The following is a 20,647-nucleotide window of genomic DNA, read 5'->3' on the forward strand; positions in this document are numbered from 1 at the left end:
GTTTAGAAACAACACAATAAATAAAGAAACATCTAATTTATCAAGAACAAAATGTAAAATGAATTTGTGTATCATTGCTATAACAATCTTAGAAAATATAACTATGCCCACAAGTCACTTGCCCTGACAAAACCCTGTAAATTTGAAGACTGAAGTTTACATTTGAGAGCTTGGTCTGACTGGACATCCTGAGTTTACTTCGAATCATTTCAAAATTAATCCATCTTTGTTGAAATTTTATCACCTAGAATTACTTAGAACTAGGTGAAATAATAAACATTAATTATAAAAATCTTGAAAATTAAGAACAAAGAAAGAATTTATAACAATTACAACACAACACTCATTTATCCATTAATATATGTTCATTGAGGAAATATTACATACAACATATTGAATACAGCATTAGAAACAATGAAGAGATATTTTGACTGACTGGATCTTTAATCACCAGGAGATGAAACTCTGACAACATCTTGCAGAACGTTTCTACTCATTTATTAGGTTGGGAAGGGTCACCATAGATGAGGATAGGACCATTCAGTGTTTGAGCCCTGAACTGAATACAAAGAAGGATGCATGCTGAGGACTTTAATTCACGGGACTCTCCTCCATGCGTGTGAACAAAATAAGCCAATGCCTAAGGTTCCTGATGCTCTGCCTTCCCACCTGTGGCTGACTGGAACATGAAATTGGGAGCTGAGGAAAATTCTTCTTAAGTCTCTCCTGCCAAGTACTTGGCCACAATAGTGAGAGTCTAACTATCACAGACCTAAAAACATAAATTCACGATATTTCAGTTTTTAACCAATCTAAACATGCCATAACATTTTCCCAAATGACGAAGCTGATTTACGTCCTCACTCATAGTACTTGAGTATTCTCCACATTCTCCTAACATTTGCTATTTTGTGCCTTCTTGATCATATAATATTATTTATTTATTAAGTATTATTTATTTAGTGTGCAAGGATTGTATGCATGGGGGAAACTCTTGGGAACTTTCAATCCTGGGCATTGAAATCAGGCCATGAAACTTGGCACAAGCTGAGTCACTCAAGGATCTAAAAACATCAATTTGTGTTCAATGATTATGAGAACTTTTAAAATATACTTAGTTGATCATGTGTTCAATTAATGAATCTGATTCCTGTTATTTCAGACATTTTAAAAACTGACTTTTTTAAAAAAAACTATGTGAATGACACATACACACATGTACACACACATATGTATACATATGATACGTAAGGGAAAAGTAAAGTGAATAAAATAAAAATGTTACATGAAATTCTCTAAAAATTATGTTATTTTTAAAAAACTGTGCTTGAAAAGGGGCTCATATACAGCATCACAATTGCTAATTTAATGTCCTTCTTCGGCAAGAAAAGTTTCTGTTTGTTTTGTGTGTGTGTGTGTGTGTGTGTGTGTGTGTGTGTGTGTTTCTTTGCCTATGTCATAATTTTCTAAGGATTTTGCTTATATCTGAAGTTCAATACCAGGTAAAAACTATGTGTCAGGGCTTATTGGCTTCTGTGTAGTAGTTGCTGGTGTTACTAATTGCTTGTAGTTCTGTAATTTTTTTCTTGATTTTGGACACAGAAATGTCTGTTCCATTACATGGTGATCAACGAGGATTTACCATTTGCTGTGTTCAAAGGTAGGAACTTTCAAGTGTGTTAGGAGGCTTTTTGTCTATTGGATCACACCTATGAATTTTAACTTTCTGTTTGGTGAGTGGGCTCAGCAGTACAAGAGCTATGCAGACCTTTCTTAGGTCTTTCTGGGACTTATACACAGTTTTCTACAACCAGAGACATGCCAAATTCTGTATCTGTTACATTTATTCAAATTATTTAGTAATTTCATTTTGTTGTTAATTCATTAGTTGATTCACTTAAAATTCTTTGAACATGCTTATGTATGTATGTGTGTATGTATGTATGATCAGGCAGTATCCCAATAAGTAGAAAAAAAGCAAATTTAATTTCCACTGAAACATGAAATACAACAAGCACAGTTAACATCCAACTAAAAATATGATAGGAACTTTAATGGTCAGACTATGGTTAATGTTTCCAATCTAAAATATTTACTTGACCATATCATGAAGCAGTATAGGAAGTTGGCCAAATAAACATTTTTCTGAGTGACTTTTCAATATTTTCTGGATATATAGGTAAATTACGGCAATGATTGTTGAAGGCTCAAAAATGCATACAAGTAGCTAAATATATTGTCAGCACTTCATGTACCAAAACTCTTCAATCAAGCACAGAGTAGCTGCAACTGGACTGTCAGAGACAAAGACTTACCCAAAGAGGAGAATAGTGAATTATTAGCTCTCTATTCTGGTACCTCATAAAATAATAAATGGGAATCACTGGGCACATAAGAGAAATGTCACCAGTGGTTATAATTAGAACCTCTAACTCCAAATTTTCCTTCCCAAATATCTGGGACAGTGAGTCCATTTAATTGAATGAAAATGAACAAATTAAGAAATCCTATTGAGAGCATCCATTCCAGAGGTACAAATTATCAAGATCTGTATTTAATTACTGAAACACATGAAATGGAGTGCCTCACACAAAAATTCTATTTGTAAAATAGATGTTGAGAGGGACATTGTTTTTCCAACCACTTATTATTCTGTTTATTGGACTTTACTTCACTAATGAGGTGTTGCTAATGTTTCCACTATAAATTCTTATTTCAGTATTTAATAGTTGGCCATAAAATATAATATAGGAAAATATTGGAAATATCTGTAAAATTCCAATTTTCCCAGAAAGCATCACACACTGTTTTATATTAATCATATGTTGTGTTGTGAGTATAGTCTATAAATAAACCTGAGTATTGTAACAAGTGTAATGAGCTGTAAATATTATTTTTGATGCTATAATATTTTCCAGAGCTGGAGAGGGATAAAATTACCAAGTAAACCTGGCATATGTACTCCTGCAGCTCTTCAGGCATGAAAAAGACATCTTCATTCTTGAATGGTCTGAAAGCCAAGGTCGAGGGAGAAATCATGGAATTACTTCATGATCTACAGCTGTGTCAACTAGCTACACAACATGGTATTTTTACATAGAACGTAGAGACTTACCAAAAGAGAGAGCAAAATGATTGTAGGGAAAAAAGCTTTGTGAACAAATGATTGAATGGCACTATGCATTGCAAAAGAATCTCACCGAAACTTCTATCACTACCAGTTATATACATAATTATGTAAGCTTCTTCCACAACAAAATTTAATGCAGACATTAACAGACTCTTACTATTTTATGTGATATATCTCTGTTTCTGTTTCTCTCTCTCTCTCTCTCTCTCTCTCTCTCTCTCTCTCTCTCTCATACACATGTGGGCAAACACACCTCATTTATTTAATAAATAAATAAATAAATAAAATGAGGGATAGGATATTGTTTTGAACATTTCATACATTATTCTATATACTGATTTTTTTCAAAAATAGAGGTTAATCACATAAATTCAATCTAATGTATATGTGTTAAGAGTCTGGTTTTGGTTCCAACTTGCCAGTCTGTGTGAGACCAGCAAGTGTTTGGTTGACTTCAACTTTATGTCTGACCACCCACTGACTGTGACATACAGCATTGATCCTCATAGAATAAATAATGAAAATCCAGGCTCAGCTAAGCTGTCATAACAATACATGGCTCGTGAATGACATGACCTGTAGATAAAATATTTGCTTTCAAAAAGAACTACAGGAACGGCAGCACACATTCACGTATAACCAGATAGCTACCTGGGATGCCAGGCTGATGTTCCATTACAACTGACATAGGATAACCTCCTGAATGGCAAGCACCATTCACAAGGTTTTCTGTTTGCTCCAAGTCTTAGATTAAAGTTCTCATGTTAAAACTTGGCAGTAAGTTTCATTCTAAAATTTCCATCTCCTTTTGTTAAAATCTTAAAGGGAAGAAGCAAAGCAACCATTGTGCATCTCAGGGATTTTTGGAAATTTCTGGAATTAAACAGTGTATATACTTTCATAGTGTAACGAATCACTCTGCTGCAAGTTTGCTCCACAAGGTTATCTAGCATCTACATTTCCCATAGCACATCCCCATCTCTATCAGCGTGCAACATATAGCAAGGTATCTCAGTGTAAATAAATAGTCCATAAAAATTTTATAAACTATTTTTAGCAAATAAGAAGTAGCTAGTTGGGGAAGCTTGTGGAAGAGGAGAAGGAAGGATTCAAGGGCAAGACAGGGCAAGAACATCACAAGAAAACCTTCAGAATCAACTAACCTTGGGACATGGGAGCACACAGAGACTAAACCACAAACTACAAAGACCATGCACGGGATGGACCTAGGCCTCCTACACATACGTAACAGGTGTGCAACTTGGTCTTCGTGTGAGTCTCCTAACAGCAGGATAAGTGACTGTCTGCGACTCTCTTGCTTGCCTTTGGATCCCTTTGTCCTCCCTGGACTGCTTCGTCTAACCTCAATAAAAGAGGCACGTAGTCCTACTGCAACTTGATATGACAAAGGGGGTTGATGTCTTTGGAAAGCCTTGTCTTTTTCGAGAACAAAGGGAGGGGGCACGGAAGAAAGACAGGGGAGAAGGTAGGACTCTTAGGAAAAGAGGAAGGGGGAGATACAATTGGGATGCAGAGTAAATTAATTAATTAGTGAATTAATTAGTAAATGAAAAAGGAATCTATTAAATCCCCATGTAAAGAAACCCTTTTCCTCTTTTTAGATATTAGTACAATAAATGATAGATACTAAAGAACAATATTATTTTATCTAATAATTTTAAATAAAATTTATACAATGATTTTAACAGGAAAGTATCCAGTTTCTGAATTTTGTGCTGTTTGTACATCGATCTTGAATCCATTCAACAGTGAATGCTCTGAAGGCTAAGTGACATACTGACTCTAGGTACAGAAAGGTAACAAATGAGGGAAAGAGAGAAAGGGAATTTCTGCTCTTATAAAACTACTCCATCTTGCTCTCGATATTTCTAGGCACTGAAATAATTATAGGAAATACATTTATTTATTGCTTCATATTTCCAACTCTAAAGAAGATGGAAATCTGGAGGAAAAGAGGAAGAAACTTTTACATTGGGGAAATCAGAGGAAATATGCAGTGGCGTACTATGTAAACAAGATAATTATGGGGAAATGCTCTTCTTTTAATGCAGTAGTAGTTAGTGTCAAGAAGAAAGAAGTAGAAGAAGGAGGAGAAGGAGGAGGAGGCAGAGAAAGATTGTCGGCTGTCTCTCCAAACCATATTGTTAGAATTTTTATCTCTTATTTTATGGTCAAAAACTATTTTTCTTAGACTCTTTCACTAGACTCTTACAGGTACAGAAAATGGAAAACAACCCCGAGGGGTGGAAAGGTAGAAATGCTTCACTCCACCATACCCTTTGGCTTAACACAGGAGTCTCTCTTCCTTACCATTAGAGTTACTGTTGGAAACTATTCAGTTCTTTCTTGAACTCTTGTCATAGTTTGGATGTTCAATGTCTTTCAAAGACCCTATGCTTAAATTTGGTCCCTACAGGGAGTGGGAGATATTAGAGAGAGGTAGAATTTTAGAAGGTAGAGAAGTGTTTGATACTTTGGCCATGGGGTAGGTGAACTCTCAAACTGGATTAAGGACTCTGGGTACCCTTCTTGACTTGTGCCACTGCCACTATTCCCACCTTCAATACATAGTCCCAGTATGATGTGTACTCATCTGTTCTCTTCATCAAAGGCCAAACTAGTGATGTCCACTGACTGGACATTGAAGAGTTTGAATAAAGAACAATTTTTACAGCAAATGGTGCTCTGAAACCCTGCTATCCAGATGTAGAATAACAAAGTAGAAGTCTATGCCTTGTTTTATAAAATAATTAATTATAATTTAATCAAAGATTCTAATATAACTGTGAAACTATTCAAGGAAAGTTTTCAAAATATCAACTAGGAAGCTACTTCCAAAATAGGCCGCATAGAACTCCAAATATAATTCTAAGACTATACCAAAAAAATTTCAGCAAGCTTAATACTTCGGCCCAGCAAAGGAAACAACAGAGTAAAAAGCCTACAGAGGGGTTTGGGGATTTAGCTCAGTGGTAGAGTGCTTGCCTAGCAAGTGTAAGGTCCTGGGTTCGGTCCTCAGCTCTGGAAAAAAAAAAAAAAGGCCTACAGAGTAGGAGGGATTCTATGCCAGTGTTCACTAAACAGGAGATTAATAGTCAGTACATATTAAAAAACTCAAGACTTATATACCCCTCAAAAATAGGTAACCCAACCAATAAAGGTCAGGTGAATTGAACAGATAGCTCTCAAAGATATAAATGATCAATAAAGGTATGAAAAGAACATATACAACATTCTTAGCCAAACCAAAAACGGAACTGAAATTCACCCTGGTAAGAATCACCAAGAGGGCAAATGTGTGGTGGGAGATGAATGTTTACATAGCTGTTGTAAATGTTATTACTCTTCCTATTGGAGCGTTTTCTCAAAATCCTCACTTGGGATGCATATGGAGATGCTCTTAAGTCAAAAAACAGTACATGTTCCGGAATATGTACACACCTTGTCACTACCGACAACAACCAAGTTACAGACTCATCTTTTCTCCTCAGTGGACAAATGAATGAAGAAAATGTGCTGTGTAAACACCATAGATGTGTACCGTGAAGGTATCACTGCTTAGATTTCATATGGAAATGAGAATCCTCTCAGGCATTAGAACAAAGGTCACCCTTATACTCCTTGCCAAGGAATTTAGAGACATTCTAAGTGTGCTCCAAGGTTCAATTGAGAAACAACAGACTATTGGATACTGCAAAGTATCCTGATAATAGCACAGGGACAATGGGCTTGTTTAAGTCACCTGCAGTGACAAACAGGAAGCAGGACAAATATATTGAGAAACATTACAGCCTGGACAGAGTTAGAGAACAGAGAAATCCTACTGGAATAGGACATGGGTAGGCAAGCAGGGTGTGGGGAAGCAGTCTCTTGCCAAAGAAAGTACTGGGATATTAACCATTAGCAATGGAAGGAATCCCAAAAATCTCCAAGGCCCCTGTCCCCACTGTAGGACAAGAAGAGCCTAGAGAACCAAACTTATTTTATGCATCTTCCACTATTCACTGGGCAGTTAAGAACAGCATGACTGTTACTACTGGGCCTGGTGATATTGGTGGCCAGTCTCAGTATACACCATGTAATCTAGTTTTTTTGGGTGACAATGCAAGAGTTGCGATGATAGAAGTGTTTACTGAGTGTTTTGTTTCTTTTTACTCCTAGGAATACAGTAGAATCGTGCCAGGATGGACTCTGCACTGGGAAGTCTAGATGGGTCGTGCCCAGGAGAGCTCTGTGAAGGACATGAAGCTAAAGTAACAGCAGAGATTCTGGAAGCTTTTAATGGCTACAAGAGAAAGTTGCAAACACCAATAGAAAATAGCCCAGAAGATCACATGACCTGGACTTAGCACAGAAATATAGAAAGGGCTCTACAAGTCCTTGGGTACACACCTCATGCCACTCTGTCTCCAGTGTGCAACAGGTGTAATATAAGGACAAAGCATTTGTGCTGTTAAAATCCAGTCTTGCTTTGGGCCACTCGCTCACCTCTGAAATTGGGCTATTTAGCCCACAGAGATATTGTCATATCTTAGAAGATACTGCCATATCTTAGAACCACGTAACTTCATTTTTTTACTTTAACAGTGGCTTACAGCTGAAACTTTCCCTGTCTCAGACACCTTTGTTTTCAGTTTTAAGCAATACCGGAAGACACTTTTAATCTTATGTGAATAAATTTATTTTATTAAAAGAACATCACTATTTAAGGAAAGCAGGGATGGTATAATATGCTTTGAGTATTTCAATTCTTTCAACAGGCCTAACATTAGAAAGACATCTGCCTCTGCTGCTGAGAACCAGTGTAATTACTCGGGTTAGTATGAACACTCCAAGAGAAATGGTGGGACCATGGTCAATTTCCTTTCCTCTGCTTTGGCTTGAAAACCACTCATAAGCTGCTACATACATTCTTATCAGGATGTGCTGTCATCCACTGTCCTTGCTGGGAGGCTGCCAAATGGGTCTCTGAGGTGCATAAGGTTTTCCTGTTTGTGTGAGGTATCTAGGGTGTTTTGCTCCTATAATACAGAGCTGGTATTTATTAGTTGATGTATCATTACACCGCTCTTTCTTCTCTTTCTCCTTAAGCCCCCAAAAAGGTAATGATGATGTTCAGTAGATTCCTCAGCTTTGCCATTTGCATCTTCGCAAGCACGGATTTTGTTTCCTAATGTTATTGGAGTGCCATGTGTTTAATGGTTCTAAGATGGTGATTTGATGTTTTAACTATACATACACACAAACAAAACTTTTAAAGATAAAAAGTAGGTGTGTCGTTTGCCAGCAAAGATCCAGGCTATTACTAGAAGAGACTCTGTTTCATGGAATATAAACAATAGAAAAGCAGGAGTCTTGCTCTCTGTGGTCTTCATAGTGTCCACACTCAGCTTGCACGGTCTAGGTTTTTAGTAAGCACCAAATATATGGATCTACAGGCAAATATTTCTTTCCCCAGAAACAGATTCATTTTCAATATTTGTAAACTAAGAACCACAAGAACAAGTTTCTCCTCTTCTGGACCTTGCCATTGGCTTTTCTTTTTGTTGTTCTGCTGTTGATGTTAATTTTTTTCTTTTATGTAGGTGACTGTTTTGTGTACATATACATACACATACCATGAATGTTCCTAGAGGACACAGAAATCAAAAGGGAGCATTGGATGCCCCTGGAACAGGAATTATAATCAGATTTGAGACTCTATGTAGGTGCTGAGATTTGAACTCAACTCTTCCACAATAACAGTGAGTTCTCTTAACCATAAAGCCACCTCTCCAGCCTCGCTGATTCTGGTATTGATCTGTAATCATTTTTCTATAATAAATAACAATTATAAATATTTAGATAGTAGCATTACTTTTCTTGCATTCCCCAAGGCACCCTGAAAATAATCAATAAAATTTATTTGTAAACATAAAATTGCATATGTTAAAAGCCAATTTTTTCCTTCAAAATTTTGGAGGCAATTGAAATACCAGTATAAAGTTTAAGGAATGTGGCTATAGATTTCACTTGTAAATGCTCCACAAAAAGTTCCAAGAAAATAATTATCAACAAGCCAAGCACACCAGGAGAAAACAGAGAACAAAATAAATAAAAACACATAAAAGAGAAAAAAAGACACAGCTGAACGTTACTCTCTATCCAACAGATGTTCCTTTCAGCCCCAAATATCTATTCAAATTTAGTATTAGAAATTCCTGTAAAAAACAGGGTATGTTTTGATAGTGTTTCTGATTGTATAACCAGGAAGAAGCCTGACACCAAATCCTACTTGGGTTTAAAACTCTTACAGATTGCATCAGTTAACAATGTACTTCTGACCTACTGAGACCTCTGCATCTGTCAAGACAGTAAGTCTCATGACAGTGTTGTTTTGTTGTTGCTACTGCTGCTGCTGTTGATGTTGTACCTGTTTTTGTTTTTTTCAAGCATTTCATACAATTAATAATACTTTCTCCAGTATTTTGTGGGGTAAAGGAAAGCTGCCAAAATGCTTACAGCTTTGGTCTGATTGAAATATATATCAGCAATTGGATCCGGACCTTAATTCAAAGGAAAGAATGGGAGATGCCACAGAATCACTCTCATAACTACAGCTCGCACAGCCCTGACAGTGCAGCAAACACTGCACTTAAGAAACCAATTTTATGAAAACAAACTGTATCCTACATTATTTAAATATACGTCTAATTCAAGGAACATTTACCAGACTGTATAGAACAGTTTTCCACAAAAGTACATATTTATCTTATAATTTCTATACTCTCGATGTTAAAGAAGGGTTATTGCATTAAAGTGTAAGTGCTCATATGGAAACACATTTTGCAGGGAATAAGTAAAATAAATACAACACTTAGTAAAAGGCTAACAGGACTTACACACAGCATCCTTGAAGCCACAAGTCTTCTATATTTCTTAAATTAATAATTTCTGGAGAGTACATTTAGTTTTTAAATTTTATTAATAAAATAATTTGCATGGCAGGCATGACTCTATGCTCTCTAATACTGCAGAAAGCCTCCACCCTCACAAAGTTTGTATTCTAGAGGCAGACAGGAAATAAGTAAATGCTAGAAGATCAGAAAAAAATGCAAAAATAGAACAAAAAAGAATAAGGGTGATAATCAGAAAAATAGGCTATTATATAGCAAGTTCAAGGAGGAAAAGTTTTACTGACTAAAGGACACTGAGAATGAACTGAGAGAGGAGAAAATCAAACTAAGGCAGAACCCTTGAAACACGAGGACTAGTGGGTGCATAGGTAGGATCTATGCTGTGAGCAGTGTGTTTGAAGAAATGAACACTCTGTGGATATGAAGGAGCACGGAGAAAAGGAATTATCGATGAAGCCAGAAAACTGCACAGGATGAGCTGTAACCTGCAGACATGTGAGAAGACAAAACTTATGCTCTGAATGAAAAGAAAAGTCCCTGGAATATCATAAGCAAAAGGTGCCATCGGTCACTCTCTCATTCTTTCTCTCCTTCAGGAGCTACATGCCAACAACAGTGACTGCAATCATAGAGACCTGAACAGAGGAAACTAGTAGACAAGACTTCAGTAGATTTGCCAAATATTTTCACTCATACCAGAACTTTATACAACCATTTCTAGAACGTGAACTAGACTATGCCTTTAAAATATCACATTCTAAAAGCAAGTCAATAATAATGCAAGTAATCGCATTCCCTGTATACTCCTTGGAGTGAAGAGATAATTTCATGATAATGGTGTGTTTGCCACAAAATGTAGAACAGAAAAGATGAAGTAAAATTTTGTTCTGGATAGCCCTCTAGGTTTTCAATGTTTAAAGATTTGTTTTAAACTTTGTAATTGTAGCCTTAAATCATAAAAAGGGAGGTAAGGCTCTTTTCATTGAGCTTCACTAGTTAATGTCTATAAAGATATTTACTGTCAGAGTAGCAGTGTTAGAAACCACTCACCATTAGCCCCACATAGTCAAGAAGTCCTGTGCAGTGCTGGCCTATTTTGCTTTCTGTTATGATTTACAAATGCCAAAATTAACAGAAAGTGGCAATGTTGTTTAGCTTCACTTCACTTCTAGAATACAGTCCATGAGAAGTCAGGGCAGGAACTAAAGCAGAAACTTAGAGAAACAAATAATGACTTGCTTCCAGTTACCTTTCTGTATGCTCAAGTCAACCTGTGAAAAGGTGGTGCCAACCCCACTGGGCTGAACCCTCGTCCATCAATCAGCAATCAAGAAAATGCCTCACAGGCCAGTCAAATGGGGTTGAACCCTCAATTGAGGGTGCCTCTTCCCAGATATCTTGAGTTGTCCTTAAGTTGACCAAAAACCATTAGACAGATACACCGCACCCCCTTCTTTCTCCTTAAGGCTAGAATATTATTGCAGAAGAGAAAGGAGAAAATCCTTAGGGGTCAGAGTTAGGGGGTAGTGGATATCTGCAGTGAAACACTTATTTGTGGTGTGATAGGGCCATGGTTGACCTGAAATTACAGAGGTTGTAATTACAGCACAAAGCCATCATGAGATCAAGTTTGTCAAAATTCCAACATGGGGGACAGAGAGGCTCATGAAGTTGAACTCTAACTGAGGATATATTGGCAACTAGTGGCTACTGAGTGAGGGAAAGTCCGTTTTCCACCTGGTTGTAGCACATGAGAGGCTAAATACAGGAGATGGTGCTACTACACCCACACACATACAAACAACATAAAGTAGATTGATGTGATCTTAGAAAATCAGAGGACATAAAGTCAGGAGGGAATGGTAGTGAGGAGCCATTGAAAAGATAATGGGAGAGAGGGAATAGGAGGTGAATTTAATAAAAACGTATTATATACAGGCTATACAATTCTTCAACAATTTTTAACAGTTAACAAAATGCTGAATCATAATAGCTGATAACATTTAAAATAAAGACGAGAAGAGGCAGAGTCATTTTTAAGAGTAATCTATACATTATACATGGACAAACATGTAAAAGGAGAGAGCAGACAAATTTGGTATTTTACTATACCCGATGACAGGAGATAATTGAGTTCCTCTTAAAGAAATGAGTACTGTGTGCACAGAGTCTTAGAATCTAACTCTACCTTAAATTCTTCATGTTTCTCCTACAACCAATCTCAGTCAAAACGTATACTAACTTGAAATTTTTAATATGAAGTCAATAAAGCCCTAAAATATAAAACACACACCCCATCTAGTAATCAGAATGCACTGAGGTGGCAGGCATTCCACACGCAGGTGGGAAACCACACATCCCTCTTCTGACTAACAGGCACAGCTCAAAGACAGAGGGAGTGCCCACCCGTTCCCCCAAGGCTGGTTGTAACTCATGTAGTACATTTTTGTGTGTTGTTCTTCACCACACATGTCACATTAACTCAGTCTGCAGTACGCAGGAATGTGATTACACATTCAAAAGCCAAAACCAGATGCTCCTTCAAGCCATGACGAGAGAAAACTCTAAAGAATTGATAAAACCAGTGTTGACCCACAGCACACTTAAGAGCCTCCTAAAACAGAAAACCCAGGAGAAAATGACTAATTAGCCACACCAATTCTAAACAAAAATCTGATGAGCTAGACTAGGAGCTGACAAGATTGGGTAGCTAAAGGGAGATGGCTTTGTTGATTACTTGCTTGTGGTATAAGCATGAGGGCCTGAATTCAATTCCCAGAAGCCACTTAAAAAACCAACAAGCCTAGTGTGGAGGCATGTGCCTTGTAAACTTAGTACCAAGTAAGTGGAGACAGAAGGACCCTGGAACTGACTGGCCAGCCAGTTTAACCAGGCAGTGACAGTAAGTTCTGTGAGAGAGTCTGTCTCAAAAACTAAATCATAAAGACACTGAATAACACACCTGATGTCCACCTCATGCCTTTTTATGCATGCACTCACAAGTACACAGGTGTATGCACACACACACACACCCACACACAGAAGAAGCATGTCCACACATCCACATGAAGAAGTTAAAACTGTTTTATAAAAACTGCAATAGAAAACTACTGTGTACATATACTTAACTGTGGACACAGAAGCTTTTCTCCACCAAGAAAATAAATTCATTTATTTTTCAATGTTAGAAAAAAAAGTTAAATGTCTATGAGTCCACTGAGTCTAGAATACCCAAAGGACCCTTAAGACTTTCTGGGTTGGGTGATGAGATTTTAACACAAATCTCCATTAAACTTCAGTTAAAATACTGTTTCACTTTAAGTGGAAATACCAAATTTAACTAATTTTTGCCTCATAGTTGTCAACTACAGCTTGTTGTTTCTCTTGCAAGTATATATCCCCTTGCATTTACGAAAGAATTTTAGCCTTGGAGTATATTACACCAAACAAGAATCAGAAAGCTGATTTTAATTAATAATTTCATCATTGTTTTCAAAGCCAGAGCTATATTCTAAAATGCAGTTGACCAAATATTTGCAGGCAAGCATAAACAAAGAGCCCTACATTACTGCAAAGCTGCTTTCCCTTTCTTATGTACACATTCTAAGTTCCTTTGAGAGAGTAAACAATAAATCTCAGTCAAGAAAACACTTGGTATTTTTTAGGTGTTGGTACATTTCCTTAAAAGAATAAATTATAAATCTGTATATCATACAAAATGATATATAGTTCCTATGTTAACTATATCCCCACCAAATTCCAAAGGTAATCAACAACGCTTGAAATTAGGTCAATTCTTGCAAAAACCCCTCTGATAGGACACATGAATGCGTCTTTACAAATGGTAATTCACTTAATCTTCATTCAGTAATACATATAAGACTCCTAATTTTGTAGCTGAGGAAAAATGAAAAAAGCCATGTTCCCAACTCTGTTTTTTCATTTTGAAGGCCAAGCCAGGTCTTTGTGACTCCAGAGTGAAAACGTTTCTATTCCATAACTGGAATTTTGCTACCCTATGAAGCTTAAGGCAAACATCTGTGTTTACCATGGTCTTAGGCAATCCCTGTGAAAGGGTCATTCAGCAACCCCCCCTCCCTAAAGTACTCTTGAATCACAGGTTGAGAACCATTTCTCTACTACTTGTTAAAACTTTTGTGATATCTCTGGAGCTAGAAATTAATAAATGCAAACTGATAAGAAAAAAGATATAAATTTACCTATACTTGGAGACCACAGCAAAAAGATATTTTTAATTACATAATCACTGTTATTTGTTGTCAGTCAATTTACCTCTTCTAAAACTAGGTATATGATATGCTAGACCCAACAATAGAAGAGTGAATTTTGATAAAGTAGCTTAAATAAGGGCAAGGAAATAAAATAATGAAAGGAGAGACTGGCTAAGATGCTATTTCCTACATTTTCCCTATTTTTGAGAACTTCACACATGTATATGAAATTTGATCATAATATATATATATATATATATATATATATATATATATATATCCCACAATACTTCCTTTTCAATTTTTTGTTTCAGTTTTGTGTTGCTTTTGTTTTTGTATGTTTGTTTTTAATAACCCACTAAATTCAATTAGTGTGGCCCCTTAGTAAAGAGTAGGGGCCCCTGCACTGGAGCATGGAAAACCTACCTGTTGTGCGGAGAAAGATAGAATCATTCTTTATTTATTTTGCAGTTCTCAAGAAAAAGTGAAGCAATGGTTCACAAGAAAGACCTAGTACAAGGTCTTTGTACTAGGGTAAACTTTATAGATTTCATTAGACATGTGGGAGGGTGTAAAACTTATCAACAGACAAAGATTTTATTTCAGTTCACTGAAGCTGCAGCTATACATCTCTGGTGATTAAAACCACTTTGTACCTTAACTTGGGAAAGATATGTTTCTCAAAGAACTGCAAATGGTCCTCAGTTAAATAAGTTTCTCCAATGACTTCAGTGTGAAATAATATGTTTAGAATACTAAGGGGGAAACAGCTTTGATCCCTTCAAATTATAGCACTTAGTTATCAAATTAAAACACTGGATTATCCTCATCATAATTCCTTTTCCTCAACAGTTATTTCACTGCTTAGATACCGAATGATGTCTGTAGCTTCCTTTTAATTTCCCAAGTGAAATATCTGAAGTGGTTATCACCCATACTCAATTCACTTTCGCCTTCCTGAGAGTCAGACTCTATAAAATACTTCCTCAACCTAGATGGAACACAGAGAAGACTTTGTAAAATACAATTTTCATTTGTATTTTGTATTCAGAGACACTTCGCAGAGAACTCCGAACAATATTGTTTTAGTAATGAATTCTAAGATCATGAAATTCTGGAGGTCGAGAATGAGACAAAGACTTAATGTGCAATTTCCGTGGTGTCTGGTTTTTATCATGAAGAATTACAGCTTCAAATTTCATCGTTAGTGCTGCCACTAAGGCTATGAGAGGGGAATCCCAATATACCCCAACTAGACCAGTGATGATAACAGCTGAATAAGTAAAATAGAAAATAGTCTAAGACCCGAAAAGATGGGCACATTGTGGAGGAGAGTCAAACTATAACACTCAGATCCAAAGGTGATGTGTTACCTGAATAGAATCCAGAATCCAAATCGGATAAAAAGGTAGGAAATGTTGTGGCTCAAACTATGGGAGAAATTCTGAGTCTGTTCATAGAACATGGGGAAGATTTAAAGACTGAACAGAATGTGCTGTAAGAAAAATTAACGAGAGAAACACCTAAATTTTTTGGAATTACACAAACTTTAATCTATCTCCAAAACTACATCATGTATCACATATTGGAACCAATTTAAGGAATAGGAACCCCATAAGAACAACAATGCCAACCAACCAGAGCTCCCAGGGACTAAACCACCATCCAAACAGTACACGTGGGCAGACCCCTGGCCCCAGCTGCATATGTAGTAGAGGATGGCCTTGTTGGGCACCAATGGAAGGAGGTCCTGCCAAGGCTGAACCTGAGTGTAGGGAAATGTCAAAGTGGGGAGGCAGGAAGGGTTGGGTAGGTGGTTGGGTGGGGGATCACCCTCATAGAAGAAGGGGGAGAGGAGATGGGATAGGGGGTTTATGGATGGGAAACCAGGAAAGGGGATAACATTTGAAACATAAATAAAAAATATCCAATAAAAAATAAAAAGGAATGAACAGAAAATAAAAGTGTTTACATGCCTCCTGCACCTTCCTTTTGTGGAACAGACAAAGGTTATATGACTGACCCAGGAATTAAATGCTCCATTGGAACTCAGTCACGGTACTCATCTGTAAGTTATCTTTAAGAGTTCTATGACACTTTTACAGTAACAACCAGAGAGATAATTCTGTCAGATGTCTAGTAAAGAGAGTGCAGAAGAATTGTCTTTAAATCTACTAAAATATTCGGAACTGGCCATCAAAATTCAGCCTTCTAATTAGAAGGAGAAAAATGCGTACTTCCTAGCCCATCTGAGTCTTCTAATCCACCTAAGTATACAGAACTGAGAACTACTGAAAAAGCAGACATTCCGCAAGCTCAGACTCCCCAGACAGTTCACCCTTACTATGACTACTGACTGCTTTCTCCTCTTGACACCCACAGATCATTTTACTCAGTCTACTGTGTTTGCCTTTCAATAGAAAAATTACAAGACACATTATTAGGTAAGACACATAATTTATACAGAAGAAATAACATCAAAACTAGAATCAGATATAGTAAGGTCAGATTGACATTACAGGAATTTTTTGTATGTCTGATTACTATGCTTAAAACTTTAATAAAACAAAGCACAATAAGAAAGCACAGATGGATGATGAATTATAAATATAAAATAGTTACTCAAAAACATGTTATACACCAATGAAACTAACAGATATATGGTGTAGCTTTATAAGAATATCCAATGCATAAAAACAACAGGAAAGAGAATCTCAGTTGAAGCAATTATAACAAAAGCTACCCAGACTAAAATGCAAAGAGTACCAAAAAACCTAACAAAAAGAGAAAACTTTGAGTGTGGTATAATGGTATAAAGTTTTTATAGTAGCATGCAGGAGACTCAAGGTTGGGGGGTGGGTGTCCACTGCACCACAGGGATCACCAGGTAACACAAAAATTAGAACAAAATATTTAAGAACAATGGGAAAGATTGTGTTTAGGTAGTTATGTTGGTGAGACTTGAGTTTAGCTTGTGACATTCCCAGGAGACAAAATCACATAGCAACAACCTGTTGCTCTGGCTCTGACATTGATTCCTGCTCCACATTGCTGACATTGACTAAATATTAAATAAAAATAAATTGGGGAATAATCTGGCCAAGAAATCCCCAATTCATGATCCTAATATGTGTAAAATATACAGGCAACAGCACTGTAACTTCAAGAATGAATGGATGAATCTAATGCTCTTGGGTTCTTAATAAACAAATCTCCATCAAAATCAGTCATATACAACAAGAAGAGACTAGGGAAGACCTGAGTCCACTAACCATCACTATTAATCAATTAGATATAATTGGCATTTCCTTAGTATTCCATCCAACAACAGTAAAATTTACATCAGCCTAAAGCAGACAAATGTTCACATCGAAATAAACCATGGTGTGGACCAAATTCTCTTTAAAATTTAAATGAAATGAATTAGAGAATTTTAACTCTCAGATAATAATAGAATTAAAATGTAAATAATAACTGAAAGACGAGAAATTACAAAAGGCTCTGATGCACCAGCTAGGGCTACACAGTGGACGTCATTTGTCATTAAAGAAATATTTCAGCACAATAAATACAGAAAATATTCCCCAAATTGACAAGAGTATTTATAAAATCTACAAATGATATCATACTTCACAGTGACACACTCATAACTTTCCAACTCCAATTAGAAGTAAGGCATGACTCTCTTGGTAGGCCAGACTGATTTTGACACAGATCTTTCTCTCTTTCCATTTCCAGTGGATTTAAATGTGTGCACCACTATACCTTGCCCTTTTCTGTTTTCTTTTAGCAAATCAGTGGGATTATGTTAACTGGCTTTTAACTGTTGAGAGGAATTTGGGAAATATTATACTTAGTGATAGTGTATAGTTATTTTCATAAAATTATGTGGTTTGAACTACAGCTACATTGCTGCTCTTTTTGGGATTTTTTTTTCATGCAGTTTGGGTGCTGTGGTGATGTAATTTCACATAACAGGGTAAGAAGTATTCCTCTGGAATTAGAGAAAGGATTGAAAGAACTAAAGGGGCTTATGGCCTCACAAGAACAACAATGCCAAACAACCAGAGCTCCCAGGGACTGAACCACTACCCAAAGACTATACATGGTCAGATCCATGGCTCCAGCTGCATATGTAGCAGAGGATGGCCTTCTTGGGCACCAGTGAGAGGAGAAGGCCTTGGTCCTGCCAAGGCTGGACCCCCAGTGTAGGGGAATGTGTCAGGGGGGAGGGTAACACCCTTATAGTAGAAGGTGAGGCAGATGGGATAGGGGGCTTATGTCTGGGAAACAGGGAAATGGAATAACATTTGAAATGTAAATTAAAAAATATCCAATAAAAAATCCCTTTATCGCTTCTCGGCCTTTTGGCTAAGATCAAGTGTAAAAAAACTCCCTTAAAGAATTAAAGGAAAAGATGAGGGGGGGGGGGAGATGCGTCTGTTCAGATGGGTCTATAGGGTTCTGATTCTTTAAGATTGGCATTTAATATTTTGCATTGACAAATTTAGGAGTGCTCTATGTTAGAATTCTGCATGACTAGACTCTCACTCAAAAAGATAGAAGGAATTCCAAATTAAGAAAAAAGAAATATTCCTCTGTTTTCATTTCTTATAAGCACTTGGGAAGTTATCAATATTTTATGTTGGATATATGTTTTCTCAATTCTGTTATTTTTTTTCTGTGTGAGGTTTTTAGATTGTGTCTCTCAGGGAATCAACCCATTTCATCTGATAATCCAATAAAGAAGAAAAGAGATAGAATGCACAGAGATCTGTAAGTTCTACTGTCTATCCGTAACCGATATGATCATCCTTGTCTTAATCAAAGAGAAGAGGAAACAAAATAAAACTTAGAACTCAGAGGGGATTAATGCTCATTCTAAGATATAAATTTTACATAAAAAGTCAATCAGTTTCCTATCAATAAGCGGTAAAAGTGGTATTCAAAAATATGAATAACCAAAGAACTCTATAAAAGAAAAATTCCCTAAAACAGGCATCCATGTTTATGGAGGGGAAGCATAGTCAATAGTGCCCAGATGCTAGTCTCCTCGATTCACTCTGTAAAGCTAATACAATCCCAGGGAGGTGTTTTGTACATGCTGAGGGAGGAGTTCCAAAAGAGGCAAATAAGTCATACTGTTATAATTCAAAATTTACTGTAACACTTTAGTGATTTATATCTAAGCTCATCTAAACAAAACAGGTGGGTGAATAGAAACACTGCCTTCATTCTATTGCATTGCTCTATAGGAAAATGTTGTCTACTCTGGTACAGTTCCTTAAAGGTGCATCTCAGAAATTATCACAAAGAAAGCATAAAGTTTTCCACCTGTTTAGCCCTTAATGGCTTTAAGGTAATTTAATCATTTGTTACTATTTAACATTTGAGGCACCTTCCATTAACTACCAAAATATTATAACTTTTAAATTTGTCATCGATTGATTTCTCCACAGAAAACCTGGAATGTTTTGTGAGGAGATACAAAAGTTGCTCGGCAGTTAGGAGTGTTTCTGCTCTTACAGAGAACCGAGTTCATACCCCAGCACTCGGCCTGTCAACTCGGAATGCTGTAGCACCAGCCACAAAGTAGCTCATAGCTGGCCACTTCTGTCTTTTGTGATCACCCTCACAGGCAAGTATGAATTAAATAATAATAAAACAGTGACAACAACACTGTAAATCTTTCAGAATGAGTTCTGAGAATTTTTCTGACTGCTTTTGCAAAATGCTATCACAATTGACTTACAGATCATGAGACAACCATCACAAAACCAGTTTCTCTTAGAACTAAAAGTCTTTGATTGACAAACTTTAAAATACTGATGATTAAATTGATAGTGCTTTGAAAACTTAAGAAACCATGGCTCTAAGCTCTGATTTAACGATGGAGCTTTCCTGATAAGTCATCTTGTCTTTCAAGCTTATGGTTAGGGTGAACCAACCAGGCCTATGGATTCCTGATGGATGGACCCTGTGTACTATGTGTCTACATCCACCCATATCAGCCTCCTCTTGATATGGCCTAAGTTCAACTGCTGTTATACCAGAGGAAATAGATAGGTTTTACCTGTCCAAAGTGCTTTATACATGAGCAGTAGGCCAGAAAAGAAGTCTTTTTTCAGGACAAACAAAAAGACCAACTAGAAATTTCTATTAAGACCTAAGACTCGTTAAAAAAAAAGGGGGGGGGCTGGAGAGATGGCTGAGTGGTTAAGAGCACTGACTGCTCTTCCAGAGGTCCTGAGTTCAAATCCCAGCAACCACATGGTGGCTCACAACCATGTAATGGGATCTGATGCCCTCTTCTGGTGTGTCTGAACACAGTTACACTGTGCTTATATATAATAAATAAATGTTTACAA

General features: G+C 36.8%; 1 protein-coding gene across 1 annotated transcript in view; it reads right to left on the minus strand.

Annotated features, from left to right (window-relative positions):
- The window catches only part of Col11a1 (collagen type XI alpha 1 chain), a 189,869-nt gene that overhangs the window by 129,921 nt on the left and 39,301 nt on the right, over nt 1–20,647 (minus strand).

The sequence above is a fragment of the Rattus rattus genome, chromosome 3 (assembly GCF_011064425.1).
Source record: "Rattus rattus isolate New Zealand chromosome 3, Rrattus_CSIRO_v1, whole genome shotgun sequence".
NCBI classification, from domain to species: Eukaryota; Metazoa; Chordata; class Mammalia; order Rodentia; family Muridae; genus Rattus; species Rattus rattus.